Source organism: Cetorhinus maximus, chromosome 27 (assembly GCF_964194155.1).
Source record: "Cetorhinus maximus chromosome 27, sCetMax3.hap1.1, whole genome shotgun sequence".
NCBI lineage: Eukaryota > Metazoa > Chordata > Chondrichthyes > Lamniformes > Cetorhinidae > Cetorhinus > Cetorhinus maximus.
In genome coordinates this window covers 6,057,806-6,082,718 of record NC_135905.1, presented here as the reverse complement: position 1 = coordinate 6,082,718, position 24,913 = coordinate 6,057,806, and positions in this window count along the sequence as shown.

Below are 24,913 nucleotides of genomic sequence, written 5' to 3'. Positions count from 1 at the left end.
GCCTCAATCTAAATTATCACTGTTCCCCAGGCCTCACTGTAAACTATCACTGCTCCCCAGACCTGACTGTAAACTACCACTGTTCCCCAGGCCTCACTGTAAAATCTCACTGTTCCCCAGCCTCACTGTAAAATCTCACTGTTCCCCAGCCTCACTGTAAAGTCTCAATGATCCCCAGGCATCACTGTAAAAAATCATACATCCCCAGGCCTCAGTGTAAATTATCACTGCTGCACAGGCCTGACTGTAAACTATCACTGGACAAGAAAAGAGTCGACGTTTCGGGTCCACATGACCCTTCAACAGGACTGAAGTATAGTTAGGAGAGGGGTGAAATATAAGCTGGTTTAAGGTGGGGGGCGGGGGGAGAGAAGTTGAGGGTGGGGTGGTTGTAGGGACAAGCAAGCAGTAATAGGAGCAGATAATCAAAAGATGTCACAGACAAAAGGATCAAAGAGGTGTTGAAGGTGGTGATATTATCTAAGAAAAGTGCTAATTAAGAATGGATGGCAGGACACTCAAGGTACAGCTCTAGTGGGGGTGGGGTGGAAAGATTGACAAGGTATTAGTTGTAGATTTAAAAATAATGGAAATAGGTGGGAAAAGAAAAATCTATATAAATTATTGAAAACAAAAAAAAAAGAAAAAACAAAACAAAAGGGAGGTGGAAGAAACAGGGTGGGGATGGGGGGAGGGAATTTAAGATCTAAAGTTGTTGAATTCAATATTCAGCCTGGACGGCTGTAAAGTGCCTAGTCGGAAGATGAGGTGCTGTTCCTCCAGTTTGCGTTGGGCTTCACTGGAACAATGCAGCAGGCCAAGGACAGACATGTGGGCAAGAGAACAGAGTGGAGTGTTAAAATGGCAAGCGACAGGGAGGTTTGGGTCTTTCTTGCAGACAGACCGCAGGTGTTCTGCAAAGCGGTCGCCCAGTTTGCGTTTGGTCTCTCCAATGTAGAGGAGACCGCATTGGGAGCAACGAATGCAGTAGACTAAGTTAGGGGAAAAGAAAGTGAAATGCTGCTTCACTTGAAAGGAGTGTTTGAGCCCTTGGACGGTGAGGAGAGAGGAAGTGAAGGGGCAGGTGTTGCATCTTGTGCGTGGGCATGGGGAGGTGCCATAGGTGGGGGTTGAGGAGTAGGGGGTGATGGAGGAGTGGACCAGGGTGTCCCGGAGGGAACAATCCCTACGGAATGCCGCCGGGGGGGTGAAGGGTAGATGTGTTTGGTGGTGGCACTGTTCCCCAGGCCTCACTTTAAACTATCACTGCTTCTCTGGCCTCACTGTAAATTATCCGTGATTCTCTGGCCACACTGTTAAGTGTCACCACATCCCAGGCTTCTCACACTTCCCCAGACCTCACTGTAAACTGTCATTGTTCTTCAGGCCTTACTGGAAACTATCACTGTTCCCCAGACCTCACTTTAAACTATCACTGTTCCCCAGGCCTGACTGTAAACTATCACTGCTTCGCTGGCCTCACTGTAAATTATCTGTGATTTTCTGGCGTCACTGTTAATTAACTATCACCACATCCCAGGCCTCACTGTAAACTCTCACTGATCCCCATGCCTCAATATAAAGTCTCAATTTTCCCCAGGCCTCAGTGTAAACAATCACTGTTCCGCACGCCTCACCGCAAAATCTCACACTTCCCCGCCCCTCACTGTAAACTCTCACTGTTCCCCAGCCCTCACTGTAAACTCTCACTGTTCCCCAGCCCTCACTGTAAACTATCACTGTTCCCCAGGCCTCACTGTAAACTGTCACTGTTCCCCAGACCTCACTGTAAACTGTCACTGTTCCCCAGACCACACTTTAAACTCTCACAGTTCCCCATGCCTCACTGTAAATTATCACTGTTTCGGATTCCCGAGTATAAACTATCAGTGTTCCCAGGGCTCACTGTATAATATCTCTGCCCCAGGCCTCAATGTAAAGTCTCAATTATCCGTGATTCTCTGGCCACACTGTTAAGTGTCACCACATCCCAGACCTCACTGTAAACTATTATTGCTCCCTAGGCCTCACTGGAAACTATCACTGTTCCCCAGGCCTCAGTGTAAAATATCATACATCCCCAGGCCTCACGTTAAACTATCATTGCTCCACAGGCCTGACGGTAAATTATCATTCATCCCCAGGCCTCACTGTGAACTATCACTGTTCCCCAGGCCTCACTGTAAACTATCACTGTTCCCCAGGCCTCACTGTAAACTCTCACTGTTCCCCAGACCTCACTTTAAACTCTCACTGTTCCCCAGGCCTCACTGTAAACTCTCACTGTTCCTTAGGCCTCACTGTAAACTATCGCTGCTTCTTTGGCTTCACTATGAAGTCTAGCTGCTCCCCAGGCCTCATTTTAATTTTCTGTTTCCCAGGCCATACTTTTAACCTTCACTGTTCCCCTTGTCTCACTTTAAGCTATCAAATGTGTCCAGGCCTAACTGTAAACCTTCACTGTTCCCCTAGACTCACTTTAAGCCTCACTGTAAATGATCACAGTTCCCCAGGCCTCAGTATAAAGTATTATTTTTCCCAGGCCTCCATGTAAACTCTCACTGTTCCACATGTCTTACTGTAAACTATCACTGTTCCCCAGGCCTCACTGCAAAATATCCTATATCCACAGGCCTCAGTATAAACTATCACTGCTCCCCAGACCTCACTGTAAACAAGGACAGTTCCCCAGGCCTCAATGTAAACTCTCACTGTTCCCCTGATCTCACTGTTATCTCTCACAGTTCCCCAGACCTCACTGTATACTATCACTGTTCCCAGGCCTCAGTGCAAACCATCTCTGTTCCCAGACTTGAGTGTTAAATATCACTGTTCCCCAGGCCTAAGAGTAAATCATCACTGTTCCCCTGGACTCACTTTAAGCTAACACAGCTCCACACGTCTGACTGTAAACTATCACTGCGCCCCAGGCCTCACTGTAAACGATCTCTCTTCCCCAGGCCTCACTCTAAAGTCTCACTGATCCCCAGGCCTCACTGTAAACCATCACTTTACCCTAGGCCTCACTGTAAACTATCACTGCTCCCCAGGTCTGACTGTAAACTATCATTGCTTTTCTGACCTCACTGTAAAATATCAATGATTCGCTGGACTCACTGTTAACTGTCACCACATCCCAGGTCACACTGTAAACTCTCACTGTTCCACAGGCCTCGCTGTAAACTCTCACTGTTCCACAGGCCTCACTGTAAACTCTCACTGTACCCCAGGCCTCACTGTAAACTATCACTGTTCCCCAGGCCTCACTGTAAACCATCACTGTTCCCCAGGCCTCACTGTAAACTATTACTGTTACCCAGGCCTCATTGTAAACTATCACTGTTCCCCAGGTCTCACTGTAAAATATCCGACATCCCCAGGCCTCAGTGTAAACTATCACTGTTACCCAGACATCACTGTAAACTCTCACTGTTCCCCAGACCTCAGTATAAATTATCACTGTTCCCCAGGCCTCACTGTAAATTATCACTGTTCTGCACTCCTCAGTATAAACTATCACTGTTCCCAGGCCTCACTTTGTAATATCTTTGCCCAGGGCCTCAATGTAAAGTCGCACTGTTCCCCAGGCCTCATGTGCAAACTCTCATTTTACCCCAGGCCTCACTGTAATCTCTCACTGTTCCCCAGACCTCACTGTTATCTCTCACAGATCCACAGATCTCCCTTTATACTGTCACTGATCCCCAGGCCTCAATATAAAATCTCAATTTTCACCAGGTATCACTGTAAAATCTCACACTTCTCCAGACCTCTCTGTAAACTCTCACTGTTCCCCAGGCCTCACTATAAAATATCTCTCTTCCCCAGGCCTCACTGTAAACTATGACTGTTCCCCAGGCCTCACTGTAAACAATCACTGTTCCCCAGGCCTCACTGTAAACAATCACTGTTCCCCACGCCTGACCATAAAATATCACCGTTACCCAGGCCTCACTGTGAACTATCGCTGCTTCTCTGGCCTCACGATGAAGTCTAGCTGCTCCCCAGTCCTCATTTTAATTTTCCCTGTTTCCTAGGCCTTACTTTTAAACTTCACTATTCCCCTTGTGTCACTTTAAGCTAAAAACTGACCCCAGGCCTAACTGTAAACTATCACTGTTCCCCTGGACTCACTTTAAGCTATCACTGCTCCACACGTCTGACTGTAAATTATCACTGTACCCCAGACCTCACTGTAACCTATCACTGCTCCCCAGGACGCACTGTAAAGTCTCATTGATCCCCATGCCTCACTGTAAACTATCACTGTACCCTAGGCCTGACTGTAAACTATCACTGTTCTCCAGGTCTGATGTAATCTATCATTGCTTCTCTGGCCTCACTGTAAATTATCTGTGATTCTCTGGAATCACTGTTAACTGTCAAAACATCCCAGGCCTCACTGTAAACTATCACTGTTCCCCGGGCCTCACTGTAAAATATCCTACATCCCCAGGCCTCAGTGTAAACTATCACTGTTCCCCAGACTTCACTTTAAACTACCCCATTTCTCCAGGGCTCACTGTAAACTATCACTGTTCCCCAGGCCTCACTGTAAACTATCGCCGTTCCCCAGGCCTCACTGTAAACTATCACTGTTCCCCAGGCCTCACTGTAAACTATCGCTGTTCCCCAGACCTCACTGTTATCTCTCACAGATCCACAGATCTCACTTTATACTGTCACTGATCCCCAGGCCTCAATATAAAATAAAAACAAAAAACTACTGCGGATGCTGAAAATCCAAAACAAAAACAAAATTTCTCTGGAAAAACTCAGCAGGTCTGGCAGCATCGGTGGAGAAGAAAAGAGTCGACGTTTCGAGTCCTTATGACCCTTCAACAGAACTGAATGTAGTTAGGAGAGGGGTGAAATATAAGCTGGTTTAAGGTGGGGGGGCGGGGGGAGAGAAGTTGAGGGTGGGGTGGTTGTAGGGACAAGCAAGCAGTGATAGGAGCAGATAATCAAAAGATGTCACAGACAAAAGGATCAAAGAGGTGTTGAAGGTGGTGATATTGTCTAAGAAAATGTGCTAATTAAGAATGGATGGCAGGACACTCAAGGTACAGATCTAGTGGGGGTGGGGTGGAAAGACTGACAAGGTATTAGTTGTAGATTTAAAAATAATGGAAATAGGTGGGAAAAGAAAAATCTACATAAATTATTGAAAAAAAACAAGAGGGAGGGGGAAGAAACGGGGTGGGGATGGGGGGAGGGGGAGTTTAAGATCTAAAGTTGTTGAATTCAATATTCAGCCCGGAAGGCTGTAAAGTGCCTAGTGGGAAGATGAGGTGCTGTTCCTCCAGTTTGCGTTGGGCTTCACTGGAACAATGCAGCAGGCCAAGGACAGACATGTGGGCAAGAGAGCAGGGTAGAGTGTTAAAATGGCAAGCGACAGGGAGGTTTGGGTCTTTCTTGCGGACAGACCGCAGGTGTTCTGCAAAGCGGTCACCCAGTTTGCGTTTGGTCTCTCTAATGTAGAGGAGACCGCATTGGGAGCAACGAATGCAGTAGACTAAGTTAGGGGAAAAGAAAGTGAAATGCTGCTTCACTTGAAAGGAGTGTTTGAGCCCTTGGACGGTGAGGAGAGAGGAAGTGAAGGGGCAGGTGTTGCATCTTGTGCGTGGGCATGGGGAGGTGCCATAGGTGGGGGTTGAGGAGTAGGGGGTGATGGAGGAGTGGACCAGGGTGTCCCGGAGGGAACAATCCCTACGAAATGCCGTCAAGGGGGGTGAAGGGAAGATGTGTTTGGTGGTGGCATCATGCTGGAGTTGGCGGAAATGGCGGAGGATGATCCTTTGAATGCGGAGGCTGGTGGGGTGATAAGTGAGGACAAGGGGGACCCTATCATGTTTCTGGGAGGGAGGAGAAGGCGTGAGGGTGAATGCGCGGGAGATGGGCTGGACACGGTTGAGGGCCCTGTCAACGACCGTGGGTGGAAAACCTCAGTTAAGGAAGAAGGAGGACATGTCAGAGGAACTGTTTTTGAAGGTAGCGTCATCAGAACAGATGCGACGGAGGCGAAGGAACTGAGAGAATGGGATGGAGTCCTTACAGGAAGCGGGGTGTGAGGAGCTGTAGTCGAGGTAGCTGTGGGAGTCGGTAGGCTTGTAATGGATATTGGTGGACAGTCTATCATCAGAAATTGAGACAGAGAGGTCAAGGAAGGGAAGAGAAGTGTCAGAGACGGACCATGTGAAAATGATGGAGGGGTGGAGATTGGAAGCAAAATTAATAAATTTTTCCAGGTCCCGACGAGAGCATGAAGCAGCACCTCAATATAAAATCTCAATTTTCACCAGGCATCACTGTAAAATCTCACACTTCCCCAGACCTCACTGTAAACTATCATTGCTCCCCAGGTCTCACTGTAAACTATCTCGCTTCCCCAGGGCTCACTGTAAACTATCACTGCTCCCAAGGACTCACTGTAAAGTCGCATTGATCCCTAGGCCTCACTTTAAACCATCTCTGTACCCGAGGCCTCACTGTAAATTATCACTGTACCCGAGGCCTCACTGTAAAATATCACTGCTTACCAGGTCTGACTGTAATGTATCCTTGCTTCTCTGGCCTCACTGTAAATTATCCGTGATTCTATGGAATCACTGTTAACTGTCACCACATCCCAGGCCGCACTGTAAACTCTCACTGTACCACAGGCCTCACTGTAAACTATTGCCGATCCCCAGGCCTCACTGTTAACTATCACTTTTCCTCAGGTCTATCTGTGAACTATCTCTGTTTCCAGATTTGAGTGTAAAATATCACTGTTCCCCAGGCCTCACTGTAAACTATCACTGTTCCACAGGCCTCAGTGCAAACCATCTCTGCTCCAAGGTTGAGTGTAAACTATCACTGTTCCCCAGACCTCACTGTAAACTCTCACTGTTCCCCAGGCCTCTCTGTAAACTATCACTGTTCCCCAGGCCTCACTGTAAACTCTCACTGATCCCAATACTTCGCTGTAAACTATCACTGTTCTCCAGGCCTCACTGTAAATTATCCGTGATTCTCTGGAATCACTGTTAACTGTCAACACATCCCAGGCCTTACTGTAAACTATCCCTGTACCCCAGGCCTTACTGTAAACTCTCACTGTTCCCCAGGCCTCACTGTAAACTATCACTGTTCCCAAAGCCTCAATGTAAATTATCACTGTTCCCCAGGCCTCACTATAAACTATCACTGTTCCCCAGGCCTCACTGTAAACTATCATTGCTCTCAGGCTTGAGTGTAAAATATCTCTGCCCCCCAACCCTCACTGTAATATCTTAATGTTCCAAAGGCCTCACTGTAAACGATCACTGTTCCCCAGGCCTCAGTATAAAGTATTACTTTTCTCAGGCCTCAGCATAAACTATCACTGTTCCCAAGGATTGAGTGTAAACTACCAATGTTCCCCAGGCCTCACTAAACTAACACTGTTCAACAGGCCTCACTTTAAACTATCACTGCTTCTCTGGCTTCACTGTAAATTATCTGTGATTCTCTGGCATCACTTTTAACTGTCACCACATCCCAGGCCTCTCTGTAAACTCTCACTGTTCCCCAGGCCTCACTGTAAACTATCACTGTTCCCCTGTCCTCAATGTAAATTATCACTGTTCCCCAGGCCTCACTATAAACTATCACTGTTCCCCAGGCCTCACTGTAAACTATCATTGCTCTCAGGCTTGAGTGTAAAATATCTCTGCCCCCCAACCCTCACTGTAATATCTTAATGTTCCAAAGGCCTCACTGTAAACGATCACTGTTCCCCAGGCCTCACTGTAAACAATCACTCTTCCGCAGGCCTCAGTCTAAACTATCACTGTTCCCGAGGCCTTACTGTAAACTATCACTGCTTGTCTGGCCTCACTGTAAATTACCTGTGATTCTCTGGCCTCACTGTTCACTGTCACCACATCCCTGGCCTCACTGTAAACTCCCACTGTTCCCCAGGCCTCACTGTAAACTCTCACCGTTCCCAGGCCTCAGTGCAAACCCTCTCTGTTCCATGGCTTGAGTGTAAAATATCACTGTTCCCCAGGCCTCATTGTAAACTCTCACTGATCACCAGGCCTCAATATAAAGTCTCAGTTTTCCCCAGGCCTCAGTGTAATCTATCACTGTTCCCCACGCCTCGGCGTAAAGTCTCACACTTCCCCAGACCTCACTGTAAACTTTCACTTTTCTCCAGGCATCTCTGTAAACTATCACTGTTCCGCAGGTATCACTGTAAAGTCACACTGTTCACAAGACCTCGCTGTAAACTATCCCTGCACCCCAGGCCTCAAATAAACTATCACTGGTTCCCAGGCCTCGCTGTAAACTATTACTGCTCCCTAGGCCTCACTGTAAACCATAACTGTTGCCGAGGCCTCACTGTAAACTATCACAGGTCCCCAGGCTTCAGTGTAAACTCTCACTGTTCCCCAGGCCTCAGTATAAAATATCACTTTTCTCAGACCTTTGTCTAAACTATCACTGTTCTCAGGCTTGAGTGCAAACTACCACTGTTCCCCAGGCATCACTGTAAACTATCACTGCTCCCCAGGCCTCACTGTAAACTATCACTGCTCCCCAGGCCTGACTGTAAATTATCACCGCTTCTCTCGCCTCACTATGAAATCTAACTTCCCCCCAAGGTCTCCCTGTAATCACTTCACCCCAGGTCTCATTTTAAACTCTTACTGTTTCTCCTGCCTCATTCTCAGTTATGTGAAGTTTTGTATGGGCCATGAGAAGTCACAGTGTTTCCCTGGTCTCACGTGGGACACTGGGCCCTTTCCAGTATAGCCTTCCTTCTCCTTCCTGCACAAGTGTCAACCCTTCAGAAATACTTCATTGCCTGTAAAATTATTGGAGGTGTGCACGGCACTATTCAAACCTTTGTTTCTTTTTCTATTTGTCTGCTGTTAATCCAGGTTTCCTGCACCTGCTGAATTGCACTTTATCTTCATATTCAATACTTCCTTCATTTTATTGTTATGTCAGCTCTTTGGCCAGTACAATTATGTGGAATTTACAGCACTGAGACAGGCCAATCAGTCCAACAGGTCTATTGTGGTGTTTATGCTCCACATCAGTCTCCTCTTCTATTTACTTCATCCTACCAACATATCCATCTATTTATTTCTCCCTTATGTACTTGACTAGCTTCTGCTTAAATACATCAATAGTTTATGTTGGAATAATTCTTCATTAACCCGCATCATTTTCACCCGACTGGTTTTAATGTTGTGTAGTCCAACTTGTGGAAGATTAGTAGATGCAACGTATTACACCACATACAGCGTTGTGAGCTCAAAGCCTAGAGTTTTTCTAGTTTAGTGCCTTTATTTAATTGAATCTATCATGGCTGCCCCCAGACATTCCCTCATGTTCACATGACCCGGTAGTAATGATTGTATTTCAAAACCCAAACATCCCCTTTTCCATAACAAACAACAGACAAATTTGCATGCACTATTATGTGAGTTACCCAAGTTACCCACTGTACCACAACTGTTCCCATGCTTTAGAAAAATCTCTTGTTATTCTCTTTAGTCTCTGCAAATGCATTCATAGCCGGCAAATCATACAGGTCTCTTAATCGTATGTGCGCGCGCTGTCATTGGCTGTTGGTCTTGATGATGTTCCTTCTCCGTGGAGTGTCACTCCCATGGCACTTGCTGTTGCCGTGGTAACTGTTGCTGTTGTTCCATTGCCATTGTTGAGGACCGGTGGACCTCTGGGAGTGAAGGTCATCTGTACCCTGTGCAGCTGGTGAGATCCCATCTTTCTGATCAACCCCCTGCAGTGGAGAAGCACTATATCTGGTCATTAACTTCCACCACCCATGATCGAGGTGGCAACTGCTCTACGCATGTCCCAAATTGCCAGGTGGGCTGATCCTGTTGAGAGCGTTGAAGGTTTGCACCCTGACTAGTTCTCCTATGCTCAGCTCTGGTAATGGTTTGGCAGTTTTGTCAAAATGAAACTTGTCTTTCTGTCATTTCACCTTATCTTTTCACTCATGCCTGTTCCTACTTCTGGTTTCAGGAGCTTTTTTGCGATTGGAAGAGTGGTTTGTGTCTGGCGTGACACTAGTGTTTGGATTGGACTACTTTCTATGCCTTTAGTGGGTGTGTTTCTCCACTCGAGGATTGCCTTGTATGTACCTGTGCAATGTTTGCTCGATTTCTTGATTATTGCTTTGGTGATTTTTGCTGCCACCTTTCCATTCGACTGGGGATAGTGCGGAGACGATGTGTGGTGTCGAATTTCCCAATCCTTTGTGAAGCAGCTGAATTCTTCACTTATGGATTGAGGGCCATTGTCACTCATCACAATGTCTGGAATGCCATATCAACTGAAGTGGCTTTCAGTTATTATACTATTATACATTCAACTATTTCTCCTGTTGTTGTTGAAGTTGGCTGGTGTAACTCCCAGTCGTCAGAATAGTAGTCTGGAGTGACAAGATAATCAGATGCTGCTATTGTGAAGGGGTCTATCCCCAGCTTCATCCATGGTCTGTCTGGGATGTCATCATCAACGGCTCTCTACCTTGTTTAACTTGGTACTTGTTACAAGCACCGCACTGGCCAATGTGGCCTTTAATTTCATTGCTCATGTTTGGCCAGTAGAGCACGTCTCTTGCCTTTCTCAGAGTTGATTCAATCCCTTGATGGCTTGCGCTTCAGCATCTCTCCTCGCATCTTCTTAGGGATGAAGACTCTATTTCCTTTGAACAAGATGCCATCTTGGACTGTCCATTCATCTCTGTATGCCCAATATGCCCTTGTGACCACAGGTGTGTCCCTGATGCTCTCAGGCCATCCTTTCATCACTACTTCTGGAAGCACTTGTAAATCTCTGTTGACACGTTTCCCGTTACCAGTCCAAGCTTTAGACTTGCTCTGGCTGAGATGAGTGGCTTTTGTGTACCATCTATGACCTGGAACTCCAGATCTTCATTCTTGCCATTTCATTGGGCTCCCAGACTGACTTGGCCTCTCGGTATGAGTATCACGCATCATGCAGCCTCAAACTTACTTTCAAGGGCTTCATTTTTGGATCGTTATGTTGAGCTACTTTGCACAGGTCTGGGGAGGTCATTATGTTGCATGATGCACCAGTGTCTATCTAACACTACTTGTTCACTTGATGCCCTCCTTCTGTGGTCACTATTCTAACAAACCATTTATCACCCATAGACTTGATGGAACTAGCCTGTTGAACAGTGTATGGTGCTTCATCAGACTCTTCAGCTGATATCTCTCCAGTGACCACCTGTATAGGTTTGTTTTGCTTCTTTCTAACCAAATGCTTATGTGCAAAGTAATTCAACTTCTTGCAGTTAAAACACTGCTTCCTCCGTGCTGGACAACCCTTCTTTTCCTTTGTATGATGTCCTCCGCAGTATTTGTATCCTGCCCTTTGTCCACAATTGTTCAACTCTTTCAGTCTATCAGTATAATATATCTTCTGGTCTATTCTGCCATGCATGTGCATGTTTAACAACCTTGGTGTTTCTGCACATGCCTATCGCTTTCTTGAGAGTAAGTTTCTCATTTTTCTGTAGGTTTCCTCTCATTGTCTTATGCCTAAGACAATTCTATCTTTAATGGGATCATCTTTGAGTTGCCTGAATTGAGGGGCTTCTGCGAGTGGTGTTACTGCAGTCACATGCTGATCAATGGACTCTTTTTCACCTTGAGTCCTAATGTTGAACATATACTATTCATAAGTTATGTTCACTTGTGGTTCAAAGCATGCCTTCAAGGCTTTCAAAATCTCTGTTGTCTGTTTTTTTCTGTTTTTCCAATAGACTTAGGGTGGGATACAATTTGTAGCAGTCCTTCTCCAGCAGTGTTAAAAGTGTTGCTTCTTGTATCAGCTCTGGCTTGTTAATTGAATCAATTGCAACTTGTAGTTTTGCTGTTGCAAGTGGAAAAATTGCCAGTTCTGCTGCATATCTCCTTTTATTTTGACAGGAGCTGGGAGAGGAAAATTTGCAGCCATTTTTGTCTCACCTAGCATTTTACTTGCAGTCTTCAGCTTATGTTAGCTTGTCCTTGTCTGTGGATTTTTTTAAAGCAGCATTTAGCAGGTTGGAACATTTCAGTGTTCCTCTTTCAATAGCTGTGACTTCTCTTCTAACATTTCAAAACTTAATATCAGCTCTACTTCTAACATCATATTATGAGCTCAAGGACTACAGTCTTTCTGGTATAGTGACCTTTTTGAACATGGCTGCCCCCAGACATTACCTCAGGGCAGAGGTCACATGACTATGGCAAGCCAGATAGGACATGTCGACATTTCAAAACCCAAACATACAGGATTGTTCAAAGGTGACAGCCACAATTTTTAGGGCTCCTTAAGACTTCTGAGTGAACCACCCCTCCAATGGCTCAAATGCATCTCTGCCACTTTGCATACTATTGTGTTTGGACAGGAGTCAGACTTCCCAAAAGGAGGGAATTTTTTTCCTTCACTGAGTGCCAGTTTAGGAGCTGACACTCATGATGGTGTTTGGACTGTAATGGAGTTCCTTTAACCAATATCACTGAAACAGTTTCTCTGGCCATTCTCACATTGCTGTTTGTGGGATTTTGATTGGCTGCCCACATTTCCCACATTGCATCAATAGCTAAACTTCAAGAAATACTTTAATGCCTGCAAAGTACTTTGGACATTCGCTATTCCCTTTGGACTGTGCAGTCTATAGCCAAGGGGCATCAGTTTAGGGTGAGAAGGTGCAGGTTTAGGGGAGATCCCAGGGGAAATTTTTGCACTTGGAAGGTGGTAGGGATCTGGAACTCTTCCTGAAAAGGTGGTAGAGGCAGAAGCACTCATAGCATTTCAAAAGTATTTGGATATGCACTTGATGTGTCATAAGCTTCAAGGGATGAACCAAGGGCTAGAAAGTGTAATTAGGTGAAATGACTACTTGTCAGCTGGTGACAATGTGAATACAATTGGCTGATTGGTCTTTACTGTAAGTTCCCATAATTCTATGATATCCTGAGGTGCTGAAAGGTGCTGTGTAATTTTTTTCATTCTTTCATGGGATGTGGGTGTCACTGGCATTTGTTGCCCATCCCTAATTGCCCTTGAACTGAGTGTCTCACTAGGTCATTTCAGAGGGCAGTTAAGAATCAATCACATTGCTGTGGGCCTGGAGTCACATATAGGCCAGACCAGCCAAGGATTCCTTCCCGAAAGGGGCATTGGTGAACCGGGTGGGTTTTTATGACAATCAATGATAGTTTCATGGTCACTATTACTGGGAACTAGTTTTTGACTTCAGATTTGTGAATTGAATATAAATTCCAGTGGCTGTCATGGTGGGGTTTGAGCCCAAGAGCATTAGCCTGGGCTTCTGGATTACTAGTCCAGTGACAATACCACGATGCCACCATTTCCTCAAACCTTGTGTGTCTTTCAATCCCTCATATTATAGCCTAGCCTCTGTATGTAGTGTGCTGGAGAGGTGGCCAGCGATATGACACAGGGACTCTATTGGTCTGTAGTTCCTGGCTGGTGGCACAAGTGGAAAATGTGCCCGTGCTACTCGGAGATATTTTGCAGATGATAAACCAACTTGCAAGGTGATGTATGGCTGTCCTCCTACAGAATGCAGTGCGGCCGGTATGAAACAGGAGCCATAGAGTCATTATGGCACAGAAGGAGCCCATTCAGCCCATTGCGTCCATGTTGGCTTTTAGTAGCGCATCCCAGTAATTCTGCATTCTCCTGCTCTATCCTGCCACCCTGCACATTTATTTCCTTTAACTGCTCTCAAGGTATAAGATAGAGATACAAACATCTTACATTTGTAAGATGCCAGGAACATCGTAAAATACCCTAAGGCATTTTACCGGAGAGTTATCAAAAAAAATTTGAATCTGAGCCACCTAAAAAATTGTTAGGGCGGATGACCAAGGGCTTTGTCAAGGAGGCAGGTTTTAAGGAATGTCTTACAAGAGGAGAGAAAGCGAGAGCGGCGGAGAGATTTCTGAAGGGAATTCCTGCAGCTAGGGCTCCAGCAGTGAATGTGCCACCAATAACGGCGCAGCAAATAAAATCAGAGATGCTCAAGAGGATGGAATGGGAGGAGCAGAGAAATATTGAAGCACTGTTGGGTTGGAGGAGATTACAGAGATAGGGGGGAGGTGAGGCCATGGAGGGATTTGAAAGTATGGATGGGAATTTCCAAATCAAGGTGATGCCAGACTGGATGCCAATGTATGTTGTTGTATTTTTATAATGATATAAAGGCATCAATCACTCATAAGGGATTGGTAAACACGTTCATTTATTTGGCATGCAAGAACAGCTATACAATGGAAGAAAGCTTGAAGACATTAGCAGCAGAGCTGTGTATGCTATGTTCAGCTCACAGGCCAAAGTGAAACTGAGACTGGATCACATGACACACTTCCCCTATAGTGACGGCATATCACAACATCCCCCTTTCTTTTTAAATATATTTCCCCCCCGCCTTCCAAAGTAGTATAACTATTTCCTTAGTTCTGTTGAAGAGTCATATGGACTCAAAACGTTAACTGTGTTCCTCTCTGCAGATGCTGTCAGACCTGCTGAGTTTCTCCAGCTATTTTTGTTTTTAACTATTTACAATACACGTTCATGTTCAGTTACCATTACATAAGTGTACAGGACTGGTGAACCTGTGGCATTGTCATTCTTGGATGTTGTTCCTGGTTGCATTTGGGATCTTGTCCTTGATGCAATGGGACTGCATGATGGTTGGGGAATTGGAATTGATCTGATTTGTCCTCGGTTATGTCTCACCATTGTGCCTTTGTGTGGAATGACTTCAAAGGACCTTGGTCCCAGAAAATCCTTGTCAACTTGGCTGGTTACTGCACACCTCCTGGATGTGAACTTGTTGTCCCAACTGTAAATCTGGCAATTCTCTACCCACATTTTTATCATGCACGTTGGCCATCCTCTCTTGCAGTTTTAAAAGTTGCTCTCTAGTTTCTGAGAGAGTAGAATGGGTAAGAGTCGGTGAATTGGTACGCACTGAACTGCTAAACGTGAGTTCTGCCAGTGATGGAATAGTTGCACTGAAAGGTGTCACTCTCAGACGTGACATTGCAATGTGCTGGTTTTGCTCGGTTTGTCTACATTTGAGAATTAGGGATTTCTCCACGCAAATCATTCATTCAGCTAGGCCGTTAGATCTAGGGTAATGATGGGAAGAAGTAGTGTAATAATATTCCACTTCTCACACGTATCCTGAAATGACTTACAAATAAATTGCAGACCATTATCTATAAGGATCTCTCTAGGTACACAAAATAAACTGAAAATAGCACTTAGAGTGTTGTCCTTGACTTATTGTGCACTTGTCGAATAATGGGGTACTTGGTAAAGTAGTCGGCGATGATGATGAGGTCAGTGCCATGGTCATGAAAGATGTCAAATGCGACTTTGGTCCAAGGATGGTTAAGAAATTCATGTAGAATGAATGGTTCTTTGTGCTGACTTGGCACATGCTCTTGACATGCCTCACACTTCTTGATGATGATGTCAATGCCATTGTTCATATCGGCCAATGTACTGTTTCTCTTGCGAGTCTTAAACAGAGAACAACTGCAGAATTCAAAGGTGCAGAGAGATCTAAGTGTTTTAGTACACGAGTCACAAGAAGTTAGTATGCAGGTACAGCAAGTAATTAAGAAGTCAAATGGAATGCTATCCTTTATTTCAAGAGGAATTGAACATAAAAGTAAGGATGTTATGCTTCAGTTATACAGGGCATTGGTGAGACCGCATCTCGAATACTGTGTGCAGTTTTTGTCTCCTTATTTAAAGAAGAATGTGGTTCAGAGGAGGTTTACTAGATTGATACCTGGGATGAGTAGGTTGTCTTATGAGGAAAGGTTGGACAGGCTGGGCTTGTTTCCACTGGAGTTTAGAAGAGTGAAGGGTGATTTGATTGAAGTTTATAAGATCCTGAATGGTCTTGACAAGGTGGACATTGAAACGATGTTTCCTCTTGTGGGTGAGTCCAGAACTAGGGGGGCAATGTTTTAAAATTAGGGGTCGCCCTTTTAGGACAGAGATGAGGAGAATATTTTTCTCTCAGAGGGTTGTGCGACTTTGGAACTCTCTGCCTCAGAAGGCGGTGGAGGCGGGGTCATTGTATATTTTTAAGGCAGAAGTAGATAGATTCTTGTTAGGCAAGGGAATCAAAGGTTATCGGGGGTGGATGGGAATGTGGAAATCAAAACACAAACAAATCTTATTGAATGGCAGAGCAGGCACGAGGGGCCGAATGGCCTATTCCTGTTCCTAGTTCTTATGTTCTAATGTCTTCTCATTCATTCTATGCATATGTGTGAGTGGTGAAGCTGTTGAAGAATATCAGGTTGCAAAGATTCCAGTGTGATGACCTGCCTGCCTTTAAAAATGACTCCCCAGGAGATGCCTAGCTTGTCCCAAAAAGACTGAAATGTTCTCACGTGTTTGTGGACATGCTGAATTGAATGAGGCTGTCCTTCACCCTTTCCCGACAGAGCTAACCCAGTGCTGATCCTCTCCACGTACTGTCCCACTCACTGGACCGACAGGCTATGCACTGTAATCTCATTACGAGGGATCTGTCTGCTAACCAGCTCTTTATTGGAGCACTATCTTGGCCTGTGCCTTCAAAGCTTTTCTGTGCAGCCACCACACTGCGGTTTCAACACTCTCCGACACTGCAAACTCATTGTGGTCTGATGAAAATGGCACGGGTATTCTAATGCCATGTAGCACGGCCTAAGGCTGCTCACCACATCGTACCTGTACTTAATCTTGCTGCCAGGCTGTGTGACCACCGCTGATGATCATGTCGTGTTTTCATAATGATATAAAGGCACCAATCACTAATAAGGGATTGGGTAAACATGTTGTGCATCCATTTATTTGGACATGACACAGAAGAACAGCTATACAAAATAGAAAGCTTGAAGCAGCAGAGTTGTGTGTGTTGTGTTCCGCTCACAGGCCAAAGTGAAACTGAGACTGGATCTCATGACACACATCCCTTCTAGCGATGGCTTGCTGCTATCCCTGAAAGGCACATTACAACATAGGCCAGCGAGCACAGGGGTGATGGGTGAGCGGGATTTGGTGCGAGTTAGGATACAGGCAGCAGAGTGTTGGTTGAGCTCAAGTTTAAGCAGGGAGGGAGGTGGGAAGTCAGCCAGCAGAGCATTGAAAAATTGGAGTCGGGAGGTAACAAAGTTATTGAGGAGAATTTCAACAGCGGATGGGCTGAGGTAAACACAGATCCAAACCATAAAGAACCAAAGTAGAGGAACTATTTTTTTCAGTTCATCTGCCACCGGCAAATTGTTCACAGCCTGACAGGGAGTGATGGAATGACCCACCATGGCTATGAAATTCCGTGGGTCAAACATTAGCAGGGCACTGGTGTAGGGATTGGAGGATACCCAGCTTCTTTGAGTCATTTCGATGGGCTGCCATGTCGATTGTTAAATGGAGCAACTTCCCTCCACCCATCGTCAGGCAAATGACAGACTGAGTGCTTGGCTCTCAGCCATGGTTAGGGAGCGGGCGCAATGGGGCACACGTGTTCCCACGGGTGGGGTCCGTGTCTGGAAAGATGCCAGGACCGTCCAAGGATTGGCCCTTTGTTTTGGGGAGGTGACGGGGATGGGGGCAGGGGCCAATGATGCCCCTCCCACCAAAGTCGATGGACAACCACACTTCAGGGCACATGAGGGAGGCAGATGTAAAGGGTGTGCCCAAAGTGCCATGCGGTGCCCTGGCAAACGATATATTCCCCCACAGACCCTGAAAACTCAGGTGTGTACCAGGGTTTGGGGGGGACTGAAGGAAACTGTTCTCACCTGGGATATCAGGGTCGGTGTGAAGCACATAGAGTGGCAAAGATCTTCAGAATGCACAGCTTTACATTTCGATTGTAGCTCATTATACCTGGAAGGAAGTCACTGCTGTTATGTAGTTGAACACAGCAGCAATATTGTGCACAGATTCCACAAACAGCAACAAGACCATTCACTCTGCGCATTGCAGTGTCAGCTGACGGAGGAGCGTTGTTCAAGTCATTCAAAGAACTCCCCTTTCTCCTGATAGCGCACCATCATTCACAACCACCTGCTCAGGAAGTGGTGGCCTTAGTCGAAGATCAGACCAAAGGGGTAGCAACTCCAACAGTGCAGCACTCCCGCAGTATTGCATGGTGTCAACTTACTATGTCCTCAAGTCCTGGAAGGGCATTTGAACTCCTGACCTGCTGTCTATGTAGTGAGTGCTAGCACTGACCTGAACAGAAACTGGCTGTTCAACAATGGATTCCACCCAAGTCTGAGCCAAATTCTCAATCATCTTCCCTCCTGAAAGGGACATATTGAGTAAACGTCAGAAGCAATTATCGATCCCTGCATTTCACATGATCTACCAGTTATTGTCTTCAAATTGGCATTTGCACAGTCCCAGCAGCCTCAGTTACATAGAACATTCACAGCTCGCCTCTGCTATGTACAAGCCAATGTGGAATATGCAGACAGAAAAGGAGGGTTTGCAGTTATATTGAGTTCTCATGACCTCAGGACACGCCAAGCCACTCTACACACCAAACCTTTGGAAATGTCGTCACTGTTGCAATGTAGAAAATGCAACAGCCAATATGTACACAGCCAGTGCCCATGTGAGAACGAGGAGGTAATCTGTTCTTGGTGATGTGGGTCGCAGAGAGACCAGGGAGAACTCCCCTGCTCTTCGTTGAAAGAGGTGCAGTGCAGCATTTTGTGTGCAGATGGGGGCATCAGTTCAAAGTCTCACCTGAAAGACAGTACCTCTGACAGCGCAGCACTTCCTCATGACAGCTCTGGGTTGTGCGTTTAAGCTTTTGGCCTGGGATTGAACCCACAACGTTCCGACACGGGGGCGATGCTGCTTCCAAGTGAGCCACAGCTGCCCCTTTGCAAGTACCTAAGCCCCTAGCCTATTCTCCGCTGCCTATTTGTCACCCTTGGTGTTACCCTGTATTTCCAGGGTAAATAGCAGCGGTGACAGTTAACACTGGGCTGCACTGACTAACTCGACTAAGTCATTAGAGTTAAATTTATGTTTTTTTGGAAAACCCTCATCATTTTTTGGCCTCATTGACTATTTTTCTTCATAAGATATTAAGTATTCAAACCTCATTTACATCCTTATTTTTCAATTTGCTGCCGCAGTAGTTTAATTTATTTCATATAATTTCTTTTTTCTAAAGGGAAACATTAATCATTGTCCTGTACGTGTTAGAGCCTTTGGGAGAGAGAGAGAGAGAGAGAGCGAGAAATCAATAAAGTTCCTTCCTTTACTAAACACAATAAAACATGTACCTGGGAACACTCCAGGATTTACTGCATGTGGCCCTTGACCAGAAGGCCTGTTTGTTGTAGCAGGACTTCACAGCAAAGAAATATCTATTTACGCTGTGAGATGCCAGGCTGTGTGTTCAGTCAGCCTGGGTCTCTGGGCCTTGGGATGCGGCCCACTACCTCCCCCTCCTCCCCCCCTCCCTCCAGGGTTTCAGGTCATAAACCACACTGAATATAGCAAAAGGGTGTGTGTGTGTGTGTGTGGGGTGCAGGGTCAGTTGTAAAACAAAAGAGAGATTAAACCCAACTGTCCGCATCTTTGTTAAGTGTAAGGACAGGTTTATGGATGGCTTGGCTGAAGAGGGCTTCAGTTCAGAGTGAGGTCCGCCAATGGCCACTCTTGTCCCTTAGCACCTCCATGTTACAGCAGCATGGCAGTTATCCTAGTTGCCGGAATACCTATATCCCTGCCTAATGGGTGCTAAGATCAGAGTGGGGTGCTTTTGACTGACCATTTCCTCAGCTCTACAGCCAGTGTCAATAGAGGAGGAGTCATATAATACGTATGAAAAGGGCAATCGAGCCACATAATTCAAGCTTTTCTTCTCCATTCTGTTTGCAATTGGATACTTGTGGTGCCTCACGCTCAATAGGAACTGAATTAGGTGTTTTTTTAAATAAAAGGCCCCAGGATCAATGCACTGTTATTCAGAGCCACGTGGTTAAGCCAAGCTTTGAATTTCCTCCACATTCCACAGAAAATGCTCCAGATCTTTCAGGTGGACATTAAACTTGAGGCTCTGTTTGCCCTTGCAGATTCCAGCGCATTCTCCCAGTGACCAACATCTACCAGTCAAGCAACACCTAAATCAGATTACCGAGTCATTCTCATATTGCTGTTTATTGGAGCTTGCTGTGTGCAAATTGGCCACCACGTCTCCCGCGTTGCGACAGTGGCTACACTTTGAAAGTATCTCGCTGGCTGAGAAGTCCTTCAGGAAGTCCTGGAGTTGTGAGTGCTGCTCTTCCTTTTGAGGAGGAGAGGGTGGTGGATTCCTGGAGGTGTTTCGGGAAAGAACTCCAGAGCATGAGGCATGGGTTACAGAAGCATAGCTGCTTAAGGTGAGGCCAAAGGATGGTGGGTGCACAAGAGGCCAGGGTTAGAGGAAGGAAGGGTCTGTGGGTTGGAGGCAGTGGTGTAGGCCGTGAGGAGATATAAACACGAGAATTTTAAACCTGAGACACTGGGCGAATGGAAGGCAATGTCAGTCAGGAAGGAAAGGGCTCAGGGGGTTGTGGTCTGTCATTGGACTATTCAAAGGCATGGATCAGTGCTTTGGTGGAAAGAGTCTGCCAAGGCAGGGAACAGACTGGTGATATTATGGATGTGGTAGAGTAAACAGCCTTAGTGATGGGGCCAGAAATTCAGTAGGAGAATGCTGAGGTTGAGAGAATTAAGATCAAGAGTGCACCTTTGTGGGTGCATTTGTTGCCCATCCCTAATTGCCCTGGCTGGGCCTTTTCAGAGGGCAGGTAAGCATTGCTGTGGGTCTGGAGTCACATGGAGGCCAGACCAAGTAAGGACAGCAGATTTCCTTCCCTAAAGGGGCATTAGCAAACTAGATGGGCTTTTTTACAACAATTGATGATAGCTGTCATGGTCACCAATTCAGAGACTAGCTTTTCAATTCCAGTTTCATCAATTGAGCTAAATTCCACCAGCTGCTGTGGTGGGATTTGAACTCACATTAGCCTGGGCCTCGGGATTACCATGTTCAGTGACATTACCACCATCCCCCCTATGGATATGAGAGCTGATATTGACAATTATAATGATATTGACAGTGCTATTGATAGGTAGCGGTAATGACATTGAGCATTTCATTCACCAGGTGCTGACCTTTCTCTCCTGGCTGAGCTCAAAACTCACCCACTGTAAACAAACTGAAATGTTGGGTTCTCTGCACAGGGTAGATGCTGTAAAATGAGCCTCCCCGAGTAGTGGGAAACACTACTTGGCAATGTGTGGATTTGTGGTAGAGAATCATGGTAGCTGTTGGTAAGATTACCTGTACGTGCAGTGTGGTAATTCTGTGCTCTGTGAGATGTGACAGGAGGACAGGAACACAGCCCCTAGTGGAATGAACAATTAATTACGCTGGAAATCCAAAAGAGTGGGCAATTCAGGTTTCTACAGAAACACACAGCAGAATGCATGCTTCTCTGCTTTCTGTGTCCCTCCAGAAGGTTCATGGTGGGTGGGAAGGGGCTTGGGATGCATTAACCACAACACATGGCTAATTGACCCCTGGCGGCCTTTTCACATCTCACACAAGGTAGAAAACTTGCATTTGTATAGCAGCGCCCACAACCTCAGGATACCCCCAAAGCACATTACAGCCAACGAAGGACTTTTGAAGTGTAATCGCTATTTGTACTGTAAGAATTACGGCAGCCAATTGGTCCACAGCAAGCTCCCACAAGCAGTATGATAAGGACCGGACAATCTGTTATTGACGTCGTTGAGGAATAAGGTATGGCCACAACACTGGGAGAGCTACTGTACTCGTCTTTGAATAGTGAAATAGAAACTCTTACATCCACCTAAGAGGATAGTTTAATGTCTCCTCACAGCACCTCCGATGGTGCAGCATTTCCTTAGTGTTGCACACAAGTGTCAGCCTAGATAACATTCACAGGTCATTGGAGTGGGACTTGAACCCAACCCTGTTCTGATGCAGAACAGAGGATGCTGAACCATAGCTGTCACCTGAGGAACTAATGCAAGTAAAAGGCTATTTGACCATTGGAAGAAAATCCATTCCTTGTTATAAATTGAAATTTAAATTAAAAAAAACAATAGGTTGAAACTCCAATGCCTCACCCAGTCATCCCTCAAGATAGTGTTGGTCAGAGACTGTAGCCCCAATCTCTGTGAGGGAAAGGGTTTGAGAGATAGTCCTAATATACGATGATGTGGGATGTGTTAGGGGTTGGAGCTCCTTGCTCTGATCCCTGATGAACTCTTCCATTCCTGTAACATTCAAAATGCTTCATATTGAATGAATTACTTCTGAAGTGTGGTGGCTGTTGGAAAACCCCATCGAGCTGGTGGGAGGTCAATTTAACAATGATTTATGAGCTTCTATACACCCAATGCCTGTCAGACCCCAGGAATGTTCAGCTGCAACGCGGGCCAAACCTTAACTGGATCACCTGGCAACAGGACCACAAGCACGGTGGATCGTGTCCTCAGCCCATGATCCTTTTCCAAGGGCAGTCACGGTCTGGAAGGCGCTGCCTGGGAGGGTGGTGGAGGCGGGTTGACTCACATCCTTTAAAAAGTACCTGGATGAGCACTTGGCACGTCATAACTTTCAAGGCTATGGGCCAAGTGCTGGTAAATGGGGTTAGGTAGGTAGGTCAGGTGTTTCTCACGTGTCGGTGCAGACTCGATGGGCTGAAGGGCCTCTTCTGCACTGTGTGATTCTGTGATTAGGGGCCACTCAATAAAGAACCCTGGCTAACCTCTGATACAGTGATACAAGCCTAACCTGTCCATCAAAGGTCAGCAGGCTCCGAAACGGGTTTGAACCAGAGACATTCTGTTCCGGCAGGATGACACATCATATTGGGAGGTGACTTCACTCATGAACCCTTCAGCAAAACGTGAGGAGCTGAGTGGATTGTCTTCACACACTGACACCGCTGAGGTGAGTACTTCTTAGCAGGTCCTGACCTCCTCAGAGCCAATTTGTTTCCAAAAAGCGAGCCAGCCAAGGCCTGGATGAGAGGGTGCGCAGACACGGGAAAGCCTGAACAATGCAGGGTTCCAGCAGAGTCTCGCAGATTCAGCATCCCCACCCCTGCCGATTATTCCGCTTGGATAGATCGCTCATTCTGTGCACATTCTGGTGGAGGGGACAGGACAATAGGAGCAAATCGAGCAGTTGTTCACTTTTGCATAAAAGACCAACATTGCCTGATGACTGCTATACTTCATTGGTAGAAATGTATTTTTGATAAGAGATGGACATTTTAGTTTGAAACCTGTGGCTTGGGGAATGGGTGTAAACTATTATTAAGCAAACCAAAGCAGAACTGTACCAAGTTCAAACTACAACATTAGTCATGACAAAAGGTAAAATTGAGCTCACATGACCATAGTGAGAGAGGGTATAATGATGTTTACATTATATTAGTGAGGGAGGGTATAAGGGCATTCACGCTATATTAGTGAGAGAGGCTATAATGGTGTTTACACTATATTAGTGAGCGAGGGTATAATGGTGTTCACACTATATTAGTGAGAGAGGGTATAATGGTGTTTACACTATATTAGTGAGAGAGGGTATAATGGCGTTCACACTATATTAGTGAGAGAGGGTATAATGGTGTTCACACTATATTAGTGAGCGAGGGTATAATGGTGTTCACACTATATTAGTGAGAGAGGGTATAATGGTGTTCACACTATATTAGTGAGCGAGGGTATAATGGTGTTCACACTATATTAGTGAGAGAGGGTATAATGGTGTTTACACTATATTAGTGAGAGAGGGTATAATGGTGTTTACACTACATTAGTGAGCGAGGGTATAATGGTGTTTACACTATATTAGTGAGAGAGGGTATAATGGTGTTCACACTATATTAGTGAGAGAGGGTATAATGGTGTTCACGCTATATTAGTGAGAGAGGGTATAATGGTGTTCACACTATATTAGTGAGAGAGGGTATAATGGTGTTTACACTATATTAGTGAGCGAGGGTATAATGGTGTTCACACTATATTAGTGAGAGAGGGTATAATGGTGTTCACACTATATTAGTGAGAGTGGGTATAATGGTGTTTACACTATATTAGTGAGAGAGGGTATAATGGTGTTCACACTATATTAGTGAGAGAGGGTATAATGGTGTTTACACTATATTAGTGAGCGAGGGTATAATGGTGTTCACACTATATTAGTGAGGGAGGGTATAATGGTGTCACACTATATTAGTGAGGGAGGGTATAATGGTGTTCACACTATATTAGTGAGAGAGGGTATAATGGTGTTCACACTATATTAGTGAGAGAGGGTATAATGGTGTCACACTATATTAGTGAGGGAGGGTATAATGGTGTTCACACTATATTAGTGAGAGAGGGTATAATGGTGTTTACACTATATTAGTGAGAGAGGGTATAATGGTGCTTACACTATATTAGTGAGAGAGGGTATAATGGTGTTTACACTATATTAGTGAGAGAGGGTATAATGGTGTTCACACTATATTAGTGAGAGAGGGTATAATGGTGTTCACACTATATTAGTGAGAGAGGGTATAATGGTGTTCACACTATATTAGTGAGAGAGGGTATAATGGTGTTTACACTATATTAGTGAGAGAGGGTATAATGGTGTTCACACTATATTAGTGAGAGAGGGTATAATGGTGTTCACACTATATTAGTGAGAGAGGGTATAATGGTGTTTACACTATATTAGTGAGAGAGGGTATAATGGTGTTTACACTATATTAGTGAGAGAGGGTATAATGGTGTTTACACTATATTAGTGAGA